A 16,579-nucleotide genomic window follows, 5' to 3' on the forward strand; every position below is an offset into this window, starting at 1 on the left:
TTTCTTGATGTTCTTATTTCATTGTATTATTTTTTTATATATATATAATCAGCCTACTGTCAATCTTAAATTTAGATGTACTTCAAAGTACACAAGGTAGTTTTGTGAAAGTGTGATAGACCCCTAAGACCCGAGAGTCAAGATCATATTGCTGGTGGGAGTGCCTGGTGGGGGTTCTCTGACACAAAAGAGATAGTGGGGAATTGGGGGAGTTACGCGGAAATGTATAAATGGATGTTGGAAATTAACTGCCTTCTCCCCAACCTGTCAATAAGAATCTTTGATCTTGGGGACTGTTGTCTCATTGTTCAATGTTTGCGAATGTTAATTTATGGAAAAAATTTCTGTAAAGAAGATTTAAACATAAGGTGAATCCAGTGGATCCATGATTTCAGCTGATTGTCACAAAATATATTAGAATGAACCTATACAATTTTATGCTTGAGTTATAACATATGTGGTTGAGAAATACAATGTCTCTCAGCCCCGTGAGGTCCCTCAAAGAATTTAAGAAAGGGAAATTTAGCTTGAGAGCTATTTATCTCATTATGTAGGTTTTTGAACATGAAGGAGAGACACACGTGTTACAATATAATGATTTTAAATAATCAGTTTTCTACATGCCAACAAGTTTTTGATAATTGTAACAATTACTAGTTTACTATTGAAATGAAAAAAGAAATTGCACTGTAATACATTTTGATAAAATATATTTTACAAATTTGCTTTCCTAGATATTAGACTATAATTTAATCCAGATACAGCACTGCAGGGACATTTGTCATTTTTAGGTATGAATGTATATATCAGCAATTAACTACCTCACTGCAAAACATAAGCATTTATTCTTAGCAGACGTTCCATTGTTTTGCTTTCCAGGGTTATAACCCTTAAAAAAAGCCTTGCATATTGTTTATATTATTCACATTAAAGGACCAATTGCATTATTAACAAGTGTATCATAAAAAACAATGCAATAACACCTACGAATTTCACAAAAGCAGTAGATTTTGTTTCTGTCAAATTCCCCCCCCCCTATTTTACGGCCCACTGTATCATGTGATAGACATCAGCCAATCACAGACTAGTGTACATTTACCCTGTGAGTTTATGCACATGCTCAGTAGGATCTTGTTCCCTAGAAAATGTGACTATAAAAAGACGGTGCAAAATTTAATAATGGGAGTAAATTGGAAAGTGTCTTAAAACTGCACGGAAAGTTCCCAAACTGAATCAAGGTAGGCACATAGAAGTGTAACAGCGCGTTTTAGTGTGGTACTCTTCTGAGGATAATATTATCTTTTCACAAAGTCTGTAAAATAAAGCCATTGAACAACTGGACATTTAACAATTCGGCAAAAATCTATTAAGATTTTACACATCTGTCCATGACATTAATTGGACTATTGTTTGTCTACTATATCTACGATAAGGACAAGAGTCTATATACAAAATATCAAGGACTTTATAAGTACTTTTAGCAAAAAGGATTTTTTTAATATCAAAGCGCTATAAATTGCAATATTCGTGATGCACAAGAAATTGAAATATCTGTGATGTATAAGGTTATCAGGTGGATACTGATTAAATAGAAATGTTTATATATATATGACCGGTCATATATAAGATAAAGTTTTATATTCAGTTGTATATTGTGTTTTAAACAGATTTGTGTATGTCACAAACCTTCTTACTATTATTTTAGAATCTTGCATAGCAATAAATATATACATTTTATATTACATACCCTCTGATTTTGTTTCCATTTGATTATTATAATTAGTAAACTATTCAGGCTAATTGATTAGAGATACTCACTAGTCTGAAAAGATATTTAATAACCCCTTAGCTGTTTAGCGCGCATATACACCTCTTTCTGTATATTTTTTGTATTTATCCTGTCTGTTTTGTTGGGAGCAGATTAGTATATGTGCAGGGGTTTACTTGCGCACCATTTAACATTCTCACCTTATGCATGTTCTTTCTGAATCATAAAAGTTTATTTTGACTTGAGTGTCCCTTTAACAATTGTTATAAAGCAAAAACATAATTTATGCTTACCTGATAAATTCCTTTCTTCTGTTGTGCGATCAGTCCACGGGTCATCATTACTTCTGGGATATAACTCCTCCCCAACAGGAAATGCAAGAGGATTCACCCAGCAGAGCTGATATAGCTCCTCCCCTCTACGTCAGTCCCAGTCATTCGACCAAGAATCAACGAGAAAGGAGTAACCAAGGGTGAAGTGGTGACTGGAGTATAATTTAAAAAATATTTACCTGCCTTAAAAAACAGGGCGGGCCGTGGACTGATCGCACAACAGAAGAAAGGAATTTATCAGGTAAGCATAAATTATGTTTTCTTCTGTTATGTGCGATCAGTCCACGGGTCATCATTACTTCTGGGATACCAATACCAAAGCAAAAGTACACGGATGACGGGAGGGATAGGCAGGCTCATTATATAGAAGGAACCACTGCCTGAAGAACCTTTCTCCCAAAAATAGCCTCCGAAGAAGCAAAAGTGTCAAATTTGTAAAATTTGGAAAAAGTATGAAGCGAAGACCAAGTTGCAGCCTTGCAAATCTGTTCAACAGAGGCCTCATTCTTAAAGGCCCAAGTGGAAGCAACAGCTCTAGTGGAGTGAGCTGTAATTCTTTCAGGAGGCTGCTGTCCAGCAGTCTCATAGGCTAAACGTATTATGCTACGAAGCCAGAAAGAGAGAGAGGTAGCAGACGCTTTTTGACCTCTCCTCTGTCCAGAATAAACGACAAACAAGGAAGAAGTTTGGCGAAAATTTTTAGTTGCCTGCAAGTAGAACTTGAGGGCACGAACTACATCCAGATTGTGTAGAAGACGTTCCTTCTTTGAAGAAGGATTTGGACACAAGGATGGAACAACAATCTCTTGATTGATATTCCTGTTAGTAACTACCTTAGGTAAGAACCCAGGTTTAGTACGCAGAACTACCTTGTCTGAGTGAAAGATCAGATAAGGAGAATCACAATGTAGGGCTGATAACTCAGAGACTCTTCGAGCCGAGGAAATAGCCATTAAAAATAGAACTTTCCAAGATAACAATTTTATATCAATGGAATGAAGGGGTTCAAATGGAACACCTTGTAAAACGTTAAGAACTAAGTTTAAACTCCATGGCGGAGCAACGGCTTTAAACACAGGCTTGATCCTAGCTAAAGCTTGACAAAAAGCCTGGACGTCTGGATTTTCTGACAGACGCCTGTGCAACAAGATGGACAGAGCTGAAATCTGTCCCTTTAATGAACTAGCCGATAAACCCTTTTCTAAACCTTCTTGTAGAAAAGACAATATCCTAGGGATCCTAACCTTACTCCAGGAGTAACGTTTGGATTCGCACCAGTATAGGTATTTGCGCCATATTTTATGGTAAATCTTTCTGGTAACAGGCTTCCTAGCCTGGATCAGGGTATCAATAACCGACTCAGAAAAACCACGCTTTGATAAAATCAAGCGTTCAATTTCCAAGCAGTCAGTTTCAGAGAAGTTAGATTTTGATGTTTGAATGGACCCTGTATCAGAAGGTCCTGTCTCAGAGGTAGAGACCAAGGCGGACAGGATGACATGTCCACTAGATCTGCATACCAAGTCCTGCGTGGCCATGCAGGCGCTATTAGAATCACAGATGCTCTCTCTTGTTTGATTTTCGCAATCAATCGAGGAAGCAGCGGGAAGGGTGGAAACACATAAGCCATCCCGAAGTTCCAAGGTGCTGTCAAAGCATCTATCAGAACCGCTTCCGGATCCCTGGATCTGGACCCGTAGTGAGGAAGTTTGGCGTTCTGGCGAGACGCCATGAGATCTATCTCTGGTTTGCCCCAACGTCGAAGTAATTGGGCAAAAATCTCCGGATGAAGTTCCCACTCTCCCGGATGAAAAGTCTGGCGACTCAAGAAATCCGCCTCCCAGTTCTCCACTCCCGGGATGTGGATTGCTGACAGGTGGCAAGAGTGAGACTCTGCCCAGCGAATTATCTTTGATACTTCCATCATTGCTAGGGAGCTTCTTGTCCCTCCCTGATGGTTGATGTAAGCTACAGTCGTGATATTGTCCGACTGAAACCTGATGAACCCCTGAGTTGTTAATTGGGGCCAAGCTAGAAGGGCATTGAGAACTGCCCTCAATTCCAGAATGTTTATTGGAAGGAGACTCTCCTCCTGATTCCATAATCCCTGAGTCTTCAGAGAATTCCAGACAGCGCCCCAACCTAGCAGGCTGGCGTCTGTTGTTACGATTGTCCAGTCTGGCCTGCTGAATGGCATCCCCCTGGACAGGTGTGGCCGATAAAGCCACCATAGAAGAGAATTTCTGGTCTCTTGATTCAGATTCAGGGTAGGGGACAAATCTGAGTAATCCCCATTCCACTGACTTAGCATGCACAATTGCAGCGGTCTGAGGTGTAGGCGTGCAAAAGGTACTATGTCCATTGCCGCTACCATTAAGCCGATCACCTCCATGCATTGAGCCACTGACGGGTGTTGAATGGAATGAAGGACACGGCATGCATCCTGAAGCCTTGATAACCTGTCTTCTGTCAGGTAAATCTTCATTTCTACAGAATCTATAAGAGTCCCCAAGAATGGAACTCTTGTGAGAGGAAAAAGAGAACTTTTCTTTTCGTTCACTTTCCATCCATGCGACCTTAGAAATGCCAGAACTAACTCTGTATGAGACTTGGCAGTTTGAAAGCTTGAAGCTTGTATTAGAATGTCGTCTAGGTACGGAGCTACCGAAATCCCTCGCGGTCTTAGTACCGCCAGAAGGGCGCCCAGAACCTTTGTGAAGATTCTTGGGGCCGTAGCCAATCCGAATGGAAGAGCTACAAACTGGTAGTGCCTGTCTAGGAAGGCAAACCGTAGATACCGTTGATGATCTTTGTGAATCGGTATGTGAAGGTAAGCATCTTTTAAATCCACTGTGGTCATGTACTGACCCTTTTGGATCATAGGTAAGATTGTCCGAATAGTTTCCATTTTGAACGATGGAATTCTTAGGAATTTGTTTAGAATCTTTAAATCTAAGATTGGCCTGAAAGTTCCCTCTTTTTTGGGAACCACAAACAGGTTTGAGTAGAACCCTTGTCCTTGTTCCGACCGCGGAACTGGATGGATCACTCCCATTAATAACAGATCTTGTACACAGCGTAGAAACGCTTCTTTCTTTATCTGGTTTGTTGACAACCTTGACAGATGAAATCTCCCTTTTGGGGGAGATAATTTGAAGTCCAGAAGGTATCCCTGAGATATGATCTCCAGCGCCCAGGGATCCTGAACATCTCTTGCCCAGGCCTGAGCGAAGAGAGAAAGTCTGCCCCCCACTAGATCCGGTCCCGGATCGGGGGCTCTCGGTTCATGCTGTCTTTGGGGCAGCAGCAGGTTTCCTGGCCTGTTTGCCCTTATTCCAGGACTGGTTAGGTTTCCAGCCTTGTCTGTAACGAGCAACAGCTCCTTCCTGTTTTGGTGCAGTGGAGGTTGACGCTGCTCCAGGTTTGAAATTCCGAAAGGAACGAAAATTAGACTGTCTAGCCTTAGCTTTGGCTTTGTCTTGAGGTAGGGCGTGGCCCTTACCTCCTGTAATGTCAGCGATAATTTCTTTCAACCCGGGCCCAAATAAAGACTGCCCCTTGAAAGGTATATTAAGTAATTTAGACTTAGAAGTAACATCAGCTGACCAGGATTTTAGCCACAGTGCTCTACGTGCCTGTATGGCGAATCCAGAGTTCTTAGCCGTAAGTTTAGTTAAATGTACTACGGCCTCCGAAATGAATGAATTGGCTAGTTTAAGGACTCTAAGCCTGTCCATAATGTCGTCCAGCGTAGACGAACTAAGGTTCTCTTCCAGAGACTCCATCCAAAATGCTGCCGCAGCCGTAATCGGCGCGATACATGCAAGGGGTTGCAATATAAAACCTTGTTGAACAAACATTTTCTTAAGGTAACCCTCTAATTTTTTATCCATTGGATCTGAAAAAGCACAGCTATCCTCCACCGGGATAGTGGTACGCTTAGCTAAAGTAGAAACTGCTCCCTCCACCTTAGGGACCGTTTGCCATAAGTCCCGAGTAGTGGCGTCTATTGGAAACATCTTTCTAAATATTGGAGGGGGTGAGAACGGCACACCGGGTCTATCCCACTCCTTAGTAACAATTTCAGTTAATCTCTTAGGTATAGGAAAAACGTCAGTACTCGCCGGTACCGCAAAGTATTTATCCAACCTACACATTTTCTCTGGTATTGCAACGGTGTTACAATCATTGAGAGCTGCTAAGACCTCCCCTAGTAAAGCACGGAGGTTCTCCAATTTAAATTTAAAATTTGAAATATCTGAATCCAATCTGTTTGGATCAGAACCGTCACCCACAGAATGAAGCTCTCCGTCCTCATGCTCTGCAAGCTGTGACGCAGTATCAGACATGGCCCTAGTATTGTCAGCGCACTCTGTTCTCACCCCAGAGTGATCACGCTTGCCTCTTAGTTCTGGTAATTTAGACAAAACTTCAGTCATAACAGTAGCCATATCATGTAATGTTATCTGTAATGGCCGCCCAGATGTATTAGGCGCCATAATATCACTCACCTCCCGGGCGGGAGATGCAGGTACTGCCGCGTGAGGCGAGTTAGTCGGCATAACTCTTCCCTCGCAGTTTGGTGAAATTTGTTCACATTGTACAAATTGACTTTTATTTAAAGTAGCATCAATACAGTTAGTACATAAATTTCTATTGGGCTCCACCTTGGCATTGGAACAAATGACACAGATATTCTCTGAGTCAGACATGTTTAACACACTAGCAATAACTTGCAACCTGGTTATAATCTTTTTTAGCAAAAACGTACTGTGCCTCAAAGAGGTACTTTAACGATTAAATGACAGTTGAGATAATGAACTGAAAACAGTTATAGCATCAAGTTTAAAAATAACACAACTTTTAGCAAAGGTTTGTTCCCATTAGTAAATAACTAAATTTGACATAAAAAATTATAGAGTAACGTTTTTATTCACAGTCAATAAAAATTCTCACAGCTCTGCTGAGAGAATGTACCTCCCTTCAAAGAAGTTTGAAGACCCCTGAGATCTGTCAGTGAACCGGATCATGCAGGAAATATAATAGTAGCTGACTGGAATTTTTTGATGCGTAGCAAAAGAGCGCCAAAACGGCCCCTCCCTCTCACACACAGCAGTGAGGAGAAACGAAACTGTCACAATTTAAAGCAGACAACTGCCAAGTGGAAAATAATGCCCAAACATTTATTTACTCAGTACCTCAGCAATGTAAACGATTCTACATTCCAGCAAAAACGTTTAACATGACAATATTTATTAAAAGGATTAGTGACCTTTAACAGAGTAGTTCCGGTGAAAAACCATTCCCAGAATACTGAAGTGTATACATACATGTCATTATAACGGTATAGCAGGATTTTTTCATCAATTCCATTCAGAAAATAAAAACTGCTACATACCTCAATGCAGATTCATCTGCCCGCTGTCCCCTGATCTGAAGCCTTTACCTCCCTCAGATGGCCGAGAACAGCAATATGATCTTAACTACTCCGGTTAAAATCATAGTAATAAACTCTGGTAGATTCTTCTTCAAACTCTGCCAGAGAAGTAATAACACGCTCCGGTGCTATTGTAAAATAACAAACTTTTGATTGAAGTCATAAAAACTAAGTATAATCACCATAGTCCTCTCACACATCCTATCTAGTCGTTGGGTGCAAGAGAATGACTGGGACTGACGTAGAGGGGAGGAGCTATATCAGCTCTGCTGGGTGAATCCTCTTGCATTTCCTGTTGGGGAGGAGTTATATCCCAGAAGTAATGATGACCCGTGGACTGATCGCACATAACAGAAGAAAGACTCTTTTACTTTACCAGAGAATTTTCTTGATATCCGTTGCTTTACAAGATGAATGTAATCTGATCCATTCTATTACCTCATAAGAATTTGATGTAATATTCTGGAGTGCATTTGCAGTTTGCCTTTAATGGTAGAGGCAAAGAAACCTAATACAGACTCTCTTCAGTTTTTGTTTATAGCCTTTTTACTGTGTCATGTTTTCTATTATCTTCTGCACAACATTATTATACTGAATAAACTTTAAAAAGTTCACTATTAAAAAACTAAATTCCAAGCAGTGTTGTAATAAAACAAAATACCCAAAAATATAATACATTTTACAGTGACAACATCTAACCAATGCATCAGTTTCAGGTCGCTGACATCATATCGCTTGCTCTGCTGCTCACTTGCAGCCTGTTGCTATACTTAACTTCATCTAAATAATTCATGAGGGCATGGTGTTTTGTGAACCGTCCGAGCTACAGGCACCAGGCCAAAACCAAGGTCGCTATGGAGACTTACGTGCACCTTGAGATTTTATCCTCTTGACTCGCATAACCAAAGAAAGCATCTGTGTTTAGAATGGCATCAAAGAATTAATGTACACATACTATTTTATTGTAAAAAACTGGTATGAAGGCAGTTACAGCAAAAGTAAAGACTGAAGTAAACCAAAGAAAACATAAACAAACTATTTATTTAGGTAATTAGATTTATTTTTTTATAATTTAAAATGAGTTAATCCCAGACAGTATTTTAATACAGGTACAAATCCTTAAATCCAGAACCACATTCCATAATAATTAAATCATATTTTTTTAAATAAAATTATTGAAAATTACCATTTTTTCCAACAAGTAAGCCCAAATCTTCTACGGCTTCATCTTTGTTTTTTTCGTGTGTTCTAAAATGCAAATACTAGTCTATTTTTATTTAAAACACTATTACCCTTCTAGTTACAGTAATGTACTATCTTACTAATGTTCTAAGTATACAACAGTATTAAAAATGATATAAATCTATGTAAATATACCAAAATGACATAAAATACTCCTGTTTAGATATGGTATCCAAGTTGAAAAACAAATGTTCCGAAATCTAAATCTTTTATCATCCCAAGCAGTTTAGATAAAGGGTTTTGTACCTGTATTATTATTATTGTTTTTATTATTAACAAAAGAACAGACTGGCTATAAATATGGTAATTTCCAACAACGGAAATAGGCAAACCCAGAAAATATTCAAACTTTTGAGGCTCAGAAATTAAATGTAAATATAACCTATAAAGCAATGGGGGCTCCCATGTTTGAACAAATTTTCTATGTATCTTTGAACAAACAAAGCTGTGTGGAAAACTTTTAAAATAACACTATGTTCCACACAGCATTATTTGGAAAGCCTTTTTTATTGCCTGTTTTTTTTTTTTTTTAGTCCCTAATTGTTATCAGCAGTAAAGATAGATAAGGGGAAAACATAAGTTCAAACATGGCAGCGTCAATTACTTTACAGAGATTCAGTTGAATTTAGAAAACCAACAATTTTTAGGAGTTAAATTATAGGAAAAAGGGAAAAAATAAATAATGAAAGTATATTGCAAAGTATTTTAACTACACCTAATTAAACACTTTATAGAACATTCTCATACTGTGTAATATCCCTTTAAAGTAGTGGCCCTAGGGGCGGGGTTATGCCGTTCACCAAGATGGCAGCATAACAGTAAAATACCCATATCATCCAGCCGGAAAAGTAATTTAAATGTAAGCACCTATCAAGCGAGGCAGCGGTCATATTGTTAGGACCATACCAAGTTTAACACACGCCTCGTAAACGGCAATCAAGCTAATGCACCACACCATTCCACACCTGAGGCCTAACATGCGGACTTCAAATACGCCCGGCACTCTGACTCTGCTGCCACTGTCCTTAAGGGAGTGCGTGCCAACGCCGAGCAACAGAAGAAGGCAACCTGTGGTGAAGTAAGTTAGCTGGGTAAAGCTGGAAATAATGCAAGGAATGTGGGTTGTGGTAGTGCTCAGAAAGAAACCTTCCCTCACTAGGTCTCACAGAGAACACATTAACGTGAGAAGAGGAGAATAGCCTGCCCAAGAGGGGAAATAAGCAAGCACCACAGCAAAACATGATAATCTTATAACGGGGAGAGGTTTATTCAGAAGCCACAAAGCAATCCCAAATTTAACAAGTAAATCCAGAGATACAGAAGACTGTATACTAACAAGGCTGCAACACTGGCTGTCTACATGGGTGGCAAACAGAACTAACTATATAAATCTAAACGAGTATTATATCGGCTATTAGGATCTGAGTCATAGATTAAATCAGGTAGGAACCAACTGTCCACTAATAAACTGCCCACAGAATAAAAAAACTCTCTTTATAACGAAGACGATCCGCACTATCTTATAATCCTGTCATGTCCTCCAAAAGACAGCTTAAGGGAGATAAAGCAGTTAAGACCACCACAGTTTCCACATTCTTTAAGCCTGGAAGAGTCGACAAACCCCTAGAAACTCCAGCTACTGAGGGGGAAGAAGAGACAAGGCTAGAAATGGAAAGCAACATCTTGGGGGAAGACAACACTCCTGTCACTAAAGCAGATTTACGCCACCTAGTCTCCAAACAAGATATTTCTAAAAGTTTTGAGAAACTCTGGGAGAAATGGATAGTATGCACACTGCAGTGACGGGGAGCCTGTCTGAAATTAAGACAGAAATTGCGGAGCTGGGCAACAGAATAGAAGTGCTGGAAGATTACTAAGAAGCAGTCTCAGAGGACTTATCTGAGTAAGCACAAGACATCTCTCACCAGCAACAAGATATTACAGAGATCCAAGATAAACTCGAAGATCTAGAAAATCAAAGCCGACGGAATAACATAAGACTGAAGGGAATTCCTGAGTCTGTGATGGCCAGAGATCTTCAACCATATCTTCAACAGCTGTTTGTACAACTAACAGGAGAAAATAAAGACTCACAGTTTAGCCCTCAAAGCCCGGCCTAAAGATGATGCCCCGCAGAGGAATGTAATTAACAAGAGGACATCTTTTCCAGATAAAGAAAAAATATTGAAAGCTGCTAGAGACAATCCTACATACAAATTCCAGGGTTATATAATACAGCTTTACCAGGACTTATGCCCTAGAACGCTTCTACACAGGGGTGCACTTAGACCCCTAACATTGTTACTCAGGAAAACCAAAATTCAATATAAATGGGGGTTCCCATTTTCTCTGTTTATTCAGAATGATAATAATACTATCAACATTAGAAAAGCAGAGGACATCCCTGAAGTTTGACAACTACTAGACCTGGAAACCCCCCCTTCAAGGGATCAGACAGGGGAATCCCAAAATAGACCAGCTGCAAAACAACTACAGGCCAACAAATTTTCCATGTGGACCAAGGTGAACAGAAAGGAACAGAGATCAAGACAACCAAGTAGCTAGAGCAAGCAGTATATGCTCATGACAAAGAGCAGAATCAATGGGTGTACCCTACGGAGCCTCTTCTAATCTAGTGACTCTACTCTTATATCAGCCTGCCCCGACTGGGTTTGTGAGTATGAAAGGAACAGTATCTGTGAATATGACTCTAGTAACCACTTAGGCATAATCCGCTAATTAGGCGAAGGTGATATGATTGACTATATTAATTTATGTTTATTTGTTATTGTTACCCGACAAGAATTTTGTTTTATGTTTATAAATATTACTGCTTGACAGTCCCTCAAAAAGACAATGTCTTTTTTGGTTAACTATCTGCACCTCAAAGTAGGGGGTAATTGTTTGTTTTGTTTTCATTACTGTTAGTTTCCAGTTTTATCACTGTTGTTTTTATGACATTGCTGATGCGCAGACATATCTAGACACCTATGATAGGAATTATAGCAACAATGGGGGGACCCTAGTTACTCCCTTATATCTCAGAAATATTGAAGCATGCCAGTACAAAGATCTCCCCACTATACCCCACTCATGACACCCAGGCTACATATACTCTCGCATAATGTAAGAGGCTTGAACTCGGACCTTAAAAGGTGAATGGCCATGTCCCAGTATTTGGGGCTAAAAGCCAATATTATTTTCCTTCAGGAGACTCATTTCTTGAAACCTCATGTCCCTAAATATTGGGTTAAGCAATATTCTACTCACTTCCATGCCACAGCTGACAAAAAGAAGAGGGGGGTATCTATCCTGATTCACAATACTCTAGACTTTAAACATGAATCCACTATTACATATCATGAAGGTAGATATCTAATAGTCAGGGGCCAATTACAAGATATAAACATCACCCTATGTAACGTTTATGCCCCTAACGAAAATCAACACGCATTCTTTTCACATATCTCCCATCTCCTCACTCAATGGTCTCATACAAAAATTATACTAGTGGGTGATTTCAATGTTTCAATGTCCCTTCTAATCTCGACGAGTGACTCCCCTCTAACTCATAAAAATCTTTGCCACAACCATATCATCAAACAGATTGGGGACTCTCTGACCTCTCACTCTCTAATAGACTCATGGCAGCATTAAATGGCATCACCAATGACACAACATACTACTCAGTGGCCAACATATCATATACCAGGCTAGACTACATATTTACGAGTCAAATCCTGTTCCCGCTATTCGAGGCTTCATCTATTCATCCCTGCGTATGGTCATACCACGCGATAGTTAGTCTTCAAGTGACTGGTGTCCAGGACACTAATAGGATTAGATCATAGACCTTTAATCCACAATTATTAAAAGACCCAAATAACCAAACGAATACTCTATATAACTTGACAGAATTTTGGGACTTAAACTCTGAATCTACCTCCAATCCACTTTACGTCTGGGCTGCACACAAAGCTTATGTACGAGGTATTCTGATCCGACAGAAATCACAATACAACAGACAGAGACAAACACAATTAGCTGACCTATACCGGGAAATTAATATTCTAGAACGACAACACAAATTCAATAAACAAGACTCGGTCCTACAAACCTTAAATGGAAAAAAAAAGCCCTAGCTGATTTATTAAGCTCTCAAGCTATTAGAGTGATACATGTTTTAAAAGTAAACTACTACATTTATGCCAACAAACCAGACAAATAAGTGGCCCATAAGATTAGGGAGAGATGTAAGATGTCTATGATGCAAAATATACAACGACCAGATAAAACCTTGACCTCTCAGCCCCAGGGTATAGTTGATACCTTTGCCGATTACTATGGGCAATTATATAACGGTAGAAAGGTTAATCACAACCCCCAAACAGACACCTTCACTAGACAATTTTTACAGGAGGTAGACCGTGAATCCCTTAACGTTCAAATTTCACAGATAGAAGTAATAAAGGCAGTTAAAGAACTTAAACCTGGTAAGGCCCCTGGTCCTGATGGATTCTCAGGAGAATACTATAAATTAGTTAAATCTACATTAATTCCCCATTTGACTAAATTTTGCAATCACATCATGGAGGGCCATACTATCCCAACTGAACTGTTGCATGCTAAGATAATAGTGATTCTAAAGTAGTGGCCTTAAGCATCAAAGGTACCAGTGTCCATGATTTTGCAAAGTAGTACTTTTTTACATGTCAAATGCCCTATGCAGAACAAGGAGAATAATAAAGGTACACTGTACAAAAGTAGATGCCCATTAGAACCTCCTGTACCTTTGATGATCAATTAAGCTTGTTGCCAACTTTTTGCAGTTCCAAATTACACAGACTAGAACCACCTATATTTACCATATTAAATATAGGATGACTTGAGAAACAAATGACTTTGCTTAAATGAAAATCCATTTGTTTTTAAATACATAGGATAAATCATGAGATGCCTGTTCTTTACGCTCCTTTTTTGTGAAGATTGTCAGTGTGATCTATGTATGCATAAGCTATACATAAGAAAATCTGAACTTGCACATTAAATTAATTGATCTTCATAATATAGATTTTCCCAGAATTATTGCTGCTTGCAATGACCATAAATGTTAAAATAAAATACAGCAGTATCCACACACACACACACATATATATATATATATATATATATATATATATATATATATATATATATATATATATATATATATATATATATATATATATATATACAGTTTAAATAATAAAATGGTTTCAAAATGTAAAATAAACTAATTTAATTTCCAAATATAAGAGGCAAATCTATATAATAATCCTAATTACAAATAAGTTTATAACCACAAAATATGCAGTATCCTATATAATGCTTCCCTTGATCTCATTTTTTAGAAAGGTATACAGTATTTAATTTGTAATCACAAAAGCCACAGGTATATTTGTCAATTTTATTATACCTTATGAAATCCAACCTTATTTTATAACATAGCTTATTGCCATAGGTACAGGGAAGGAATACTGAATGAATAATGCATAAATTTAAAATTGAAACCTAGAGCAAGATTACGGTTTTTATGCGGTTTTAGTATTATATATACGGCACCACATATAAATGCGGCACGTATATTTCACCCATCGCCCCCGAAATTTTTACTCCCATAAGCTAACATAGAACCGCGTCGCTAATCGGTATCACATATTCAGCTCAAGGATTTACGCAGTGAAAATTGAGAAATTTTATCCATTTTCACCTTGCCACACATAGCAGACGCAGCAAGCCTTACGCTGAAATGTGAGCACCGTAACTCCAGTAACTACCTGAAAATATTAACTAACACCTAACACATGCGCAATATTTATCTACCTGGCAACCGCCAACCCCCACCTCAATAACTAATAAATTAACCCCTAATCTGCCATTAACCCACATCGCAATAAACCTAATAAAACTATTAACCCCTAATCCACCAAGCCAACACAACGCAATAATCCTAATAAATCTATTAACCCCTAATCCGCAAAACCCCCGCAATGCAAATAACTAAATTACTAAACCCCCTAACCTTACACCCACTAAATTAACCCCAATTATCTAAAAAAAAATACTAAATTACAATTAAAATAAAAAAGCTAACATTACTTAAAAATAAAAAAGTAAGATTAAATTAATCTAAGATTACAAAATATATCAGCCAATAGGATTTCAGGAGCTCGAATCCTATTGAATTTGAAGAATCAAATCAGCCAAAAAAATGCAAGGGATGCCATATTTAAACACGTACCTTTAGGAGCAATGGGTAGTTTAGGATTTTTTAGTGTTAGTTTTTTATATTTTGGGGGTTTTGTGGGCGGGGGGTTTTACTGTTAGTGGGGGGACTTAGTATTTTTTAAGGTAAAAGAGCTGTTTAACTTAGGGCAATGCCCTACAAAATGTCCTTTTAAGGGCTATTGGTAGTTTATTCTTAGATTAGAGGATGTTTTTATTTTGGGGCTTTTTTATTTTCATAGGGATTAGGTTTAATTTTTTTATTTTTATTAAACCACCGCACTCCCGCCTCGCAAACACTATAATAAATTTTATTAACCCCTAATCTGCCCTCTCTAACATCGCCGCAACTGGATGGATGGAGGGCCTCTTCTGCCCCGATCGGATGAAGACTTCTGCTGGATGGAGGACCTATTCTGCCCCGATCGGATGAAGACTTCTGCCGCTCCGGATGTCCTATTCTGGCCCATCGGTGCCCGGCTGGGTGAACACGGCTCAAGGTAGGCCGATCTTCAATGGGGTAGTGTTAGGTTTTTTTAAGGGGGGATCAGGTGGGTTTTAGAGTAAGGGTGTGTGGGTGGTGGGTTATAATGTTGGGGGGATATTGTATTTCTTTTATTTTACAGGTAAAAGAGCTGATTACTTTGGGGCAATGCCCCGCAAAAAAGCCCTTTTAAGGGCTGGTAATAGAGCTGATTACTTTTGTAATTTAGTATAGGGTAGGGAATTTTATTTTTTGGGGGGGCTTTTTATTTTATTAGGGGGCTTAGATTAGGTGTAATTAGATTAAAATTCTTGTAATATTTTATTATTTTTTGTAATTTAGTGTTTGTTTGTTTTTGTAATATAGTTTAGTTTATTTAATTGTATTTTATTTTAGAAATTGTATTTAATTTATTTAATTAATTTATTGATAGTGTAGTGTTAGGTGTATTTATTTAGTGTTAGGATTTATTTTACAGGTAATTTTGTAATTATTTTAACTAGGTAGCTATTAAATAGTTATTAACTATTTAATAGCTATTGTACCTAGTTAAATAAATACAAAGTTGCCTGTAAAATAAAAATAAATCCTAAAATAGCTACAATGTAACTATTAGTTATATTGTATCTATCTTATGGTTTATTTTATAGGTAAGTATTTAGTTTTAAATAGTAATAATTTATTTCATTATAGTAAATTTATTTCGTTTAATTTAAATTATATTTAAGTTAGGGGGGTTAGGGTTAGGGTTAGACTTAGGTTTAGGGGTTAATAACTTTATTATAGTAGCAGCGAAGTTGGGGGCGGGAGATTAGGGGTTAATAATTGTAGGTAGGTTGCGGCGATGTTAGGGAGGGCAGATTAGGGGTTAATAAAATTTATTATAGTGTTTGCAAGGCGGGAGTGTGGCAGTTTAGGGGTTAATACATTTATTATAGTGGCGGCGATGTCCGGTCGGCAGATTAGGGTTTAATAAATTTAATATAGGTGTCGGCGATGTTAGGGACAGCAGATTAGGGGTTCATAGGTATAATGTAGGTGGCGGCGGTGTC

The 16,579-nt window shown here is 38.3% G+C and overlaps 1 protein-coding gene across 1 annotated transcript in view; it reads right to left on the bottom strand.

Moving 5' to 3' along the window:
• MMP16 (matrix metallopeptidase 16) overlaps window positions 1-16,579 on the bottom strand; it is a 539,583-nt gene that overhangs the window by 474,072 nt on the left and 48,932 nt on the right. The gene's annotated exons all lie outside the window — the stretch shown is intronic.

The sequence above is a fragment of the Bombina bombina genome, chromosome 5, assembly GCF_027579735.1.
Source record: "Bombina bombina isolate aBomBom1 chromosome 5, aBomBom1.pri, whole genome shotgun sequence".
NCBI classification, from domain to species: Eukaryota; Metazoa; Chordata; class Amphibia; order Anura; family Bombinatoridae; genus Bombina; species Bombina bombina.